Consider the following 12,141-nt stretch of genomic DNA (forward strand, 5'->3'; position numbering starts at 1 on the left):
ACACATTTCAGTTGATCAAAATACGTGTCAACTATTGAAATTAAAATTCTGTATTGCTATTCAATATATTTACATGATGCGAACATCAAACATGCACGTCGGAACAAGGTACATTGGCGTAGTTCCTCCGTATGGAGGAACATGGCTCCTTCTTAAGATCATTTTATGAATGTTAACAATATTAGTAGCTACACAGAAACGTCGCTCATACCATAGTAAAGAAGTTGTATATCCATAGAACTCTCCTCCAATTTCAGTCTGGAAGTGACGCCACCAAACGACTTTGTCTCTCCATTTATATAATGAATTCGGGATATACCGGTAAAGCTATTCAGAGAAAGGAGTTGTGACATTTCCTGTATCCAGTCTAGTAACATGAATTCTCTCCATGTCTAGATGGCCGTTTATGAATTATGACTGAAACATGAGCTAACACAGTTTGTGATTCAGTTCAAGATAGTTTCATTAAACTTGCCGTCATGCCACGATCGGACTGCCGGTCATGGCAAGATTGTGTGAAGGGACGGCGTGCTTCCTCCATCTTGACGGATATGACATGAGCGTTTTTAATATGGGCGTCTTTCCTAAAAAAAAATACGTTCTCGATCCACATATTCGCTTCACGAAAGTTGGTGTTTGAAAGTATTAATAGAAATATTCCAGAATCGATTAGGAGCATCCATTGAGAGTAGTAACGTGTCATCTTGACATTAAGAATTTGTTTACGTGAGAAATATTCCGCAGCCCAAACGACACTGAGACTGTTATTAAACAGCAAAACTGTTCGACGCAGCGTTGAAGTCCAACTCACTGTGTGATAGCAAATCCGGATAATTTGGTTGAACCGACCACGCTGTAGTGTCGTTTACCATGAATATGGCTTAAAACATTATTCTACGTTTGTGACAAAATACGATCACCGTATGTTGACAGCTACATCCAGATCTAATCCAGAACTAATCCAAAAACCTTCGTTTGCAAACATAATCATCTGACATTTTAACCGAGGAAAGTAATGTCCGAGGACAGTAACGTGTGTTTAGAAGCTACTGAATCACATACCAGTGGTTAGAGCTCCTTTCACGTTGTTGTTTGTTGGATATTCTTTACATTTCAAAAGATTGTCTTATTTACGTAATTTGTTAAACTTGAGTTCTTTAGCTGTGGCAGTTGTAACTATTCTTCGTCACTGCAACACATTGTTCCTGCGTTCTTACTCTAAAGGTGTAGAACAAACTCACAAACACGTCTATATAACACAAGACTCTCTATGTTACTCATCGATCAAATATTTCCAAATCAGTATTTTCAAATCAATACATTTCCAGTCCCAACTATTTGCTACCTCCGTTGAAGAAAATACTTAGGCAAGCTGGTGGTGAAAGAAGGTTCTTGCTACCAAGAATGTACCACATGTTATTTAAAAGTGAAAACATACAGTGACCCTGCTCAACAACAGCGCAGTGGAGGCTTTAAAAATCAAAAACTCAAAATCAGTGGTTGTAAACACAGCGATTAAACTAGACGAGACACTTCAAGAAACATATGCGGAAAGCAAGAAAACGGAAAAACTTTTAAAAAAATTTCAGTAGATTGTATTTGTACACATTCGACGACTAGGCGTGAATGGTTCAGTGAGATTGGTGGGTTCAGTGAGTTAATATTTCACGTCACATCGGCAATATCCCAGCCATATCGTTACGAGAGCAATTAGTTACAAAACTGCATATTAATTAATGGCACGTTATAAAAATCTGTCAACGAAGGACAGTAAAACCAACTAGAATATCACAGAGAAGATAAAACCAGTAATGAGATTAAAACAGTTCAACTATAAAGGACAATACAGCATAAAAACAGGCTATAGATCGCCAGCAACTGAAGGTAGATCATCATACCAGGGACCATGGGGACTTACAGTACCTTTGCTACCTGCATGGACCCTAGCTGGAATTACATCATCCCTTCAGTTGCTGGCGAGTGTACTGTTGGGTTCAGGGCCGATACTAGATACTAGATACTAGATACTAGATACTGGATACTTTTGACAGGTTTTATCAAAGTAAGGGTTGATGCCTTCCGTCTGTGATATAACGATTTCTGGCCTGATGAGGCTACTGTGGTATAGCATTGGAGGCGATATAGCAGTAGTATTCGTGGTCTAATGTTGTCAAACAACAAACACAGATATGTATTCTGTTGGCGATAACGTCAAATATGACATAATTCACAAAATGCATGTTATTGTACAGAAGGGAATGCTATAAAATACAGACCACTGCTGTACTGCAATATGCAAAATAGTCCATGACGGGGCTTAACTGCATGCATCTGATATTGTTTACTTTGCTTTGGGAGACATTACTAAATACTCGCAAAATGAATCACCGAACGTAAGAACACAGAAAACACCAATGGCCATTTTGACCTTTGTGATATTACAGATGGGTTTTCCTAAAAGTGTTTTTCTTCAGTTTCGAAGATTGCAGATAATGTTTCCCTTGCCTCCGTTAAAAGCAGATAATGTCACCAGATATAGACCAGTTTACTCTGGGTAAAATACCACTGTACCACGGGCAGTTTGAAAATCAAGGGAAAATGCACTATGTGCACCATCCTTCTCTTCGGAACTTTAACAATTACAGGTTAGTTTACTACAGCTCAGTTCATTTTATTCCGTAGGAACGCAACTTGATATGAATAGGCCGGTTCAACCTCATCTGTGAAAGGTCACCTTCTTACTCGAACGATGGGGATTTATTTTTTTGTTAAATCGGTGATACTGATGGCTCTAGAAGAGGGAAATTGAAGCCCTTCTCTCCAAGAATTTCTTTCTTCTTCGATAAAATTGGAATCGACTGATCTTGAACGCCAAACCGATACAAGAAGCGGAATGGTTCTTTATTAAAGCCAACAGTGTTCGCGTTAAGGTACCTTAAATGCCCAGTTTATTTATTAACAAAAAGTTCAAACAGTAGGCTCGGCAGCATCGGCGGATGCGGCATATGTTGATGTTTACAGAGAATCCACCCAGTAGAGTTTTAAAAGAGTGAGTGAATGAGTTTAGATTTTAAGTCACATCGGCACTTTTTCGGCCATATCCCGACTAAAGGAAGATCTACAATTATAATGATTAAATATGAATTATATACACCTGTCAGTGAGGGACAGAATAACAACTACACTATCAGAGATAAAAATTTAACACTTGTGATTGCATCTGAAACAGGTTAACTATAGAAGACGATAAAAGCTGGACATAGATCACCAACAACCGAAGGGTGATCACCATTCTAGGACTTTGCTACTTACATGGAATCAGAAGGTTAATATGATTCTGGGAACTAATGAATAGTTCCTCAGAGCTAATCCTATGCTGTATTACCTGCAGTGTCCTTTTTCAATAATCATATTTTTGGTTGTTGAAATGTAGGTTGTGCATATGTGAGTGAGCTGTTTACTATATAGTCAGAAAGGTCATACCTACAATTGTTCATTTTTCACATTTGTAATCTGGTCGAAAATCAGTGGCTCGAATTGAAATTGTGTTTCCAGAACAGAGACTTTTTAATAGGGATATCCTATCTTGAAGTGATTAAATAGCTCAACCGCGTTAAAAGGTAACACCATTGGTCGTTTCCTGTCTTAGGTCCTCTCGAAGATCATCACATTCCCTTGAATTATTGTGTTTTAGTGCCAACAGAAATTTTGAAAAAGAACACTGTTAGAATTACGACTACGTCGGAGCAGCTATATGGTTGTTGCATGTGTGGTGAAGATGTAGGTGGATGTTATGAAAAGAATGTGTGTGTGTTTGTGTGTGCGTGTGTGTGTGTATGTGTGTACTAGTTAACGTTCCACTCATGACGGCAGTGGCAATATTCTGAAATCCAGTTACAACGTACAGGTTTGAAAACAAATCTTGGATAATCTGGTATTTTACTGTTCTTTTGAAGTCAGGTTTATATGGTACAGATTTATTTGGGTTCAGTTGATAGCTTTTTCTCATCACGATCAGGCTGAAATACTGCACATGTGACGTTAGATACTTACTCACTCACTCACTCACTCACTCACTCACTAACCCTCCTAAAACAAGTTGACAAGCCGCTGATCGAAGTTTACAATACATCAGCCTTTAAACCAAAGCTTCAGATTGCCCATACTGACCACTATACCTTGCCTCTTGCCACTAGCGAAGATGCCAAGAATGGAATCTAAGCCTGAATATATGATCATATGAATATGACCTCACTTCTGTTGTTCGTTTCATTTCTCATAGTAAGAAAGACATATTACGTGTGCTCATAATCCTTCATATCGCTATCTCAAAATATCAACAGTAGAGAAAGAAAGTCAACACTGTCAAAAACACTGTCACTGTCAAAATTACGAAGAAAAAGAGTAGCATGTTATGTCCTGAAATAAACTTAAATAAACAAAAGGAGGAAGGGGGCATGATGGGGTACGAATTAGCAGCACTATACCTGTTTATCTTTAATGGCAAAGGGGGTCAGCAAAAACCTCTGTCGAGAGAGAAAGAAAGTCCTTTACATAACGTAGTGATAGAAAAGGTAATTCATTTAGACTGATATGCCATTGTTCTCAAGACTTACGACAGAAATATATACGACAGAACTGTATAGTATTACACGTGAAAATACTAGTATATTGAATATCAAACATATTCACTTATCATTGTGTGTGTATATATAAATATATATATGTGTGTGTGTGTGTGTGTGTGTGTGTGTGTGTGTGGACCGGAGGCCTTTCATGCAATAAACATCATTTGGCTTGACACCGATCAACATTTTTCCAGTTTTCCTCCCCCGTTTGGTGCAACCTTCTTCCTTCTTGAGAGGCGTTTAGTTGGTATGATGGACAGGAACTAACAGGCTATGGTGACTTCTGTGGTCACACTGGATGTCATTGACAACGTTCGAGGATCTTCTTTGCTTCTTGTAGCTGGTTTGTTGGTGCCTTGTATGCTTCATTGATCTGGAGCACGCCATCTATGTTGACTTGCTTATTTAGAATCTTTCAAACGAAAGAGGACTAAGTCTTAGGACATCTTTCTTTGATGTGCCTCGTACCACTTTCGAAAAACCTCTGGTTATTAAGCCGCCTTATGGCTAAATCATAACAACACGTTCACTGCCGCGACAGGCGATTGTGTAGTTATTCAAGACCACGTAATACTACCTTTCTGTACGATTGTAGTCAGAAAAGTGAAAGTAACATGTTTGATTGGCGGGTGTCAGTTGTAATCTGTTTTATATGAAACGACACGAAATAAGGGCCGATACAATGTAAGTATTGTATGCCTAATTAGGACATGTTGGATGGTAGGATGTCATGATACATTTTTAAATAACCGAGATCTGGGCTACATCCAGTCAGACAGCAACGCAACATACATACCCCTTATGAAGGTGCGACTTTATTTCGTTTCATGGCAGAGTAATGATCGTTGACAGAGTGATGAAGGTCAAGTCAAAACAGTTTGGACAGAACGTCCTCTGGTGTTGACTGAATGCAGATACCGGGCGCCCACAGAAAGGGTCAAGGGGGAAGGCTAGTGAAATGTTCTGTGGGTACGTGCTGTCATAGACGAAGACTGATGCCAGTTTGAAAGGAAATGCTCCCAGAGTGCTGTCACGTCACAGAAGGGCTGACCCAAATCTTTGCAGCTAACAGGCTGCACGGACAGAATGTAATGACTCTGTGTTCTCACAGAATGTGCTATTATAGTTTTGACAGTACTTCATAACGCACTACAGTGAAATAAAACACCGTTAACAGTTTGGTCTGTCCAAATATGTTTTTAGTTTATAAATCGTCAAACGTCACCTGTTGCAGGGACCAAACATGTCTTCTCTGCAGCATTGTCCTATCTACATCACTAGAAACCAGAAGAAGAAATATATAAAGTCACATGGAAATAACGTTAAGGCATTTCATTTAATGTCCCATCATTCAGCGGCTACGAACACAATGTCATAACAGTTAATTCCAAACATGAAAAAGACCACATCGACTGAAAAGAAAGCAGAGTACGAATAGCCTTAACTTTCGAACCGTTGATCAATGTTGATTCAGATAAATTGAATACAGTAACTCGTTTCCAGTGATTGTATCTAGCTCATAATAACAACAGCTTTGTTTCTATAGCAAATATTTACAAAGCAAACAAATAAACCAGTCCCCTTCTTTCATCCGAGAACTTCATCGTTATCACAACATCAATTATTCCAATGGTAACATATTTTCGTCTGGGGTATTATTTTACTTGGAATCAAGTTTTGGTCAGGTGAAATAAAACACGTCCCTTTGTTTCATTGACTGTATTCACCGAGAAATGTAAAAAAAAGAAAATAATAAATACGACGCAGCTCTCGTTCACATCTCTTTGTGCACTGCTTCATCTGAACCTCTTCTGCGCCTACACGCAGACAAGTGTGATGTATAAGAGGCCTGTCTACCAATATCTATCCAGCTAAAGCATTGGTGCGTCACGTGGAAGACAGGGGTTCAATTCCCCACATCGGTACAATGTGTGAAGCCGAGTTCTGGTGTCCCCCGCCATGATATTGCTGCAAGCTGTGTAAAATCATACTCACTCACCCACTGTTCTGAAACTATTACAATTACAAGGGCGATAATTGCTACTTTTAAAAAAACTGTAGAATGGTTTCCGGATACATGAAACATCTGGCATGGACAGCTGGTTCCACAGGCATACATCTATTCCCTAAAATATATTCCAAAAACAATCCTGTGTAGTTTTAACACATATTCAAGACCTCAAAAAGGTATATCAAGGGTGATAGTTGTTAACTTTCATATTGTTTTATGGCAACACGAAACGTGGTACCACATAGAAGTCATTAAGCTCCTTCGATGTTCTTTTTATTGTTTGTGTGTGTTTTCATTCTTTTTGTCTGGATTTGTTATTGGGTTCCTAGTTTGTTAAAGAACAGACATCCAAACTTCCCACCCCAAACAATTTCATTTTGAAAAAAAAAAACACCTCGAAAGTATCGTCATAAGTCAAATGTTTCCCGTCGTTTGTGTTGCAACAGACACTGGGGCAAACTAATTATGATACAACGCTCTTGCCTTCACACATGTACAATATGCAATATAAATGTGAATATATATCCAACAGCTGGTAGGAAGCTCTAGAAAGTCCAGCATTAGTTGCAATAATACTGTGTTAGAAAACGACGACACTTCAAGAACCATGCACATAAAGCCGAAAAATTGGAATATATTAAATAAATTTAATTCCTAGATACAACTGGGATAATATTTTGGCACGAGTTAAATGGTCAGTGTTTGGAAGTGAACGGTTTACGAATATATCGACAGTTAGGGCCACATTCAGATATTTTGCACGATGTAGGGGTTTATGTAGGGGGTGATTGTTTCTGTCGTTGTGTGGCTATAAAGGTATTTGAGGAAAGGCTGAAATAGAAATGTTTTTAGCGGGTTTGGGTTGTCAAGGCCAGTTAACCAACCAGAGATGATTTCCTCAAACACAGAATAATTCACAAACGTACAGGTTATTTTTAAACGGGGTGGCACAGAGCAATTTATTTTTAAGATATATATATATGAAACATTGCCAAATACTCGGCATTTTAAACCTTGTGATATTAGGAGAATTGAATCACTTCACTCCCAAAGAAGTGGATTCCACTGACCTAAAACGCTAAACTAATGTAAGAAGTGGGACGTAGTTCATGATTTCTCTCAGATGTTGACAGTGCCGACGGTTATGTTTGAATTATGTCCAGTTTATTCATTGTACAGGTGGCACTTTTTGTACAGATTGATTCGTCATCATTAATGTGTTTAGAGAATCCTTCCAACAGACTTCATATGGACAGCCTAACGTTCAGTAGAAATTTCAACATGGCTGTAGTACAAACAGCATCATTCATCAATTCACTGTATGCTCAATGTTCAAATGAATTAATTCAGAGTCAGAGCTGTCATTGCTGACAGAGTGCATAGAGAATGGCAGACGGTGGACAGAGCACAGACAGAAGCCATGAATATAATCTTCAAAAAGTGTGCACACAGTGTGAAAGTGTGGAGAATGAGGACATACTGAACTGACAGCTGGCAGAATGCGTTGACATAAACAAAAAAGATGTCAGCAAGGTGTGTTCTCAGTCTCCCAACATTTTACCTCAAGTGTCAACTATATACTTGTTGTGTGTAAATAATCCACTATAGATAAATCAAACCAGTGATCAACATCATGACCATCTATCTCTGCAACTTGGATACCTTATTTGACCGGAATCAGCTATATGTCAACTACACACATATTGTGTGTAAATAATCGACTATAGGTAAATCAAACCAGTGATCAACATCATGACCATCTATCAGTGGAATGTATATCAACCAAGTAGGCCAGACTGACCGTTCGATACTGAGGATCATTTCTCACCCTGATTAACACGGGTTTCAAACCACAGATGTGGTCTTGTACCGGCATCCATTCAGAGTAGTGACGTACAGAATCCGCAGTGACCAATGTCAGAAATATTCTGTTCCTGCAACATGAAGCTGACCCATCCTGACGAAACTGCAAAACTGTTCAACTCGATTTGTTCCTTGATTAACATTTGGAAATTTCGATCGCATTAACTCATTTGAAAAAAGATCTCATTATGGTGTACGCATCTTCGTGTAACGATTTTATCTAAGATTCTACAGGCCATTTCTGGTGTTCCCCGCCGTGAGATTGCTAGAGCATTGCTAAAAGTGGCGTAAAACAGCACTTATTCACTCACTGTGAGTCTGCGATTGTAAACTAAACACCGTCTTTACTCTGCTCCTCTGAAACTGGTAACAGACGTATCTGTGGACACAGTTGTTACTTTTTTTCCTAAGTTCATTACCGGGGGTTTTGTTTGACACCACATACAGGATTTTATGGCTTCTGTGATGTTTGCTGTTGTTGCGTTTGTAGTTGTTCTGTAAGGGGTCATGTTTTCATTCATTTCGTTTTAACTGTTTATTATGTTCATGTTGATGCTTGTACAGCTGATCACTTGATTGCCTGGTCCAGACTCGATTGTTTACAGACAGTAGCCATGCTTCCACTCCAGTTTTTTTTCAGTGTGTCTCCTCCCATTACTTGTGTTGAAACTGATACTGTGGCAAGCTGGTAATGAAACAACACTCTCACTTTCACGCTTGTGTCACATGATACGGCTCCACAACAGCTCATGTGAGGCTTTGAAAAGGCTCAGTGGCAGTAAACACCACAAAAAAACAGACCAGACACTTCAACAAAAAAAGAAAGCAAAAGATTTTAATAATTGAAAAATTACATTCCTGCATAAAAAGATCGATTTCATAGGTGTAGATAATAATGTGGGTGATTAGGCGTGAACGGTTTAGTGAGATAGCTGGTTTTAGACAAGACTTCCTAACAGGGCGTTTTTCCCCTTGAAGTAAGGGGTCAAGGGGTTGTGTCTGTAATATATAGGTTTCTATGTCTGTGTGGCTTCCATAGTGTTTGAGGCAACACTGAAATATCAATGGTATTAGCTGCTTTATGTTGTCAGTGCCAATTACCAAAAGCAGATCAGTTGTCTGTCGGATATAATGTAAAATAGCGGCGAGTTCATCAAATGCAGGCTATTTTACAATATACAGGATATGTTCCACTGGCAAATACAGTTCCCTCTACGTGAAGTTATACAACACATACAACCATTTTTATTAAAAAGATACTTTTCGTTATGGACATCATTGAATGCACTTGAGTGGATGAGTATGGGTTTAAGCCACTTTTAGCAATATTCCAGGGAGGGGAACATCAGAATGGGCTTCACACCTGGTGCCATGATCAAAATCTCTTTCTTTCGTAACTACCTACTAGAGTAATTAGATGTTGTTTCCTTGGAAACTTCATCAGGCTCAATCACTACAGATCACGCTACATTTAAACCCAACATGCTACAACAAGCACTTGTTTCAGTATTCAGCATCATGTTGTAGCACTTTACTAGAGGATTGTTGTTGGGAAGGTGAAAGTAACACAAAGTTTGATTGGCAGTAGGTAGTTGTAATCTGATCTATTTGAAAAACGCATTAAACACTTTCCTTGTCAGAGTGCTAAGTATCAGTCCAATTTAGAATTTGATGCCCAAATGGGACATGTTGGAAAGTTGAATTAATTACACATACTAAATAATCGAGAGATGAGATTTAACAATGCAGAAGCAAAGCAACTTACAGACAATGAAGGTGATACTTTGTTTCTTTTATGACGGAAAGGTTGAAATTGATTTCAAAAAGAATTTCCTATGATCAAGACATACAGGGAAAAAAGTTACAAAAGGTGAAATCAGCTAATTACCTATTCTGAAACTTGAGAGTGGTGAGTCATGTCAACACGTCGTCAGTACGGTGACAGCGCTCTGGGAGAAGGTTAAGAAACAGGCTGGGCGTGCTGTCAAAGTCGCTGATAGGGAATGCAAACAGTAACCATCAAAAGAAAGCGTTGACACTGGCTGCTTAAAGAAAACCTTCACAAAATGTGCCTGTGGAAAGTGTTCACCAGATGTGCTATTGAACGCGTTTACAGGATCTGCTCATACTGAAAGTGTTCAGGCCAGTTCATTGGAGGATTGAGTATTGAGTAGACTAACGCTTAGTCTTTGAATAAGTTTGATCGTAACATAAGCCCATTTAAACTTGAAAAGTATCCCCAGTGAAGCCAGAAATTCCTCAACCTGGAGAAATCTAGACTTACTTCATTTAGGGCGTCATCACTGCAATGAGGGCTAGCCTGTAGGGAAAATAACATGGTTCAGATACTGTGACATGACCATGTATTGTCTGCACTGACAGATACTGTTGGAATGGACAGCAGTCAGAAATGGTTTAGAGGGTGTAGTTACAAAATGAGTCAAGAGTGAACTGACAGAAGGCGAGGACAGATAGTTTGGAAAGCTTAACAATCAGATACAACACAGTTAACTCTTGGATCTGTTCAACTGTATCAGCTGGAAATAACCTTGAAGTTTCCAATCATATTCATTCATGCAAAGGCTATGAAGATAATGCAAAAAACATTCCTATCACATAAAACCCCATTTTGACCCTATCAATTGAAAGGAAACATGAGTGCCTTTGAATTTGGACACATCGTTTTCATGAATTCCTGTCATTGAATTCAACGACATTGAACTGCGAGGAACATGACATCACATGGTGTGATGCTGTCCTTTTATGATTATGGCAAGTTAATTTCAGATCATATATTCATTTTTCAATAAGATAATAAGGCAGTTCACTACAACGTCAAATTCAACTCACTCACATTCTTTGACAATAAATCCGTACATTTTGGTCGTATACCTTGCTTTGCAGCTTCTGTCCCAGTATACATGTGTAATGTTATGAGAGTGTTTTCTTTAGTTTGTATTATCACTGATGAAGTGATGGTTGTCAGTGGGCCGCAATGTTTAGAGTTCTGAGTTATGGGTCACATTTCGTATCATGGCAATGGTAATTTTAGTGACAGGTCTTTTTGATAGTGCTCCAGAGTTACATGCCCTTGGCAGTCTACTGTTTAATTCCTCTCCGTGAGAGTTCTAAATGAATGGCGACAGCCGAATTTTGGTCAAAAATGTTCTCGACTGTGTGTCGTATATAATAAAGTGCCTATCATCGACTTTCAACAAAACCCGACCTACCATCTACATCCAAGATTGACACTTCACGCCTGACGGCCCACTGTTGAAACAAGCTTTATTTAGAGTTCTGCTCTCTGTAATACCATGGTTATGCTGAGTTAATATTTTATAATTAAGACTCCTTGCCTTAGAATTGTACCTCAGTTGCATTGTCCTAGAATTCGGTATTGTGATTCATTGCAACTTGCTCATTGTTTTTTAACAATATATTATTGAATATCTTAGACTTGTCTGTTGCTTCAAAGAGGATTTCTTATACCGTAAGAGTAATAATAGAGATATGTGACTACCTTTCTGACACAAATACGACCATTCACTCACGAACACGCAACAAGGCCTCATCCTCGTCCAAAACAAGACACAGGCGACTGGTACCAGACCCGTCTTTATGAATTTCACAATCTTCGCC

This window comes from Haliotis asinina, chromosome 11 (genome assembly GCF_037392515.1).
Source record: "Haliotis asinina isolate JCU_RB_2024 chromosome 11, JCU_Hal_asi_v2, whole genome shotgun sequence".
NCBI classification, from domain to species: domain Eukaryota; kingdom Metazoa; phylum Mollusca; class Gastropoda; order Lepetellida; family Haliotidae; genus Haliotis; species Haliotis asinina.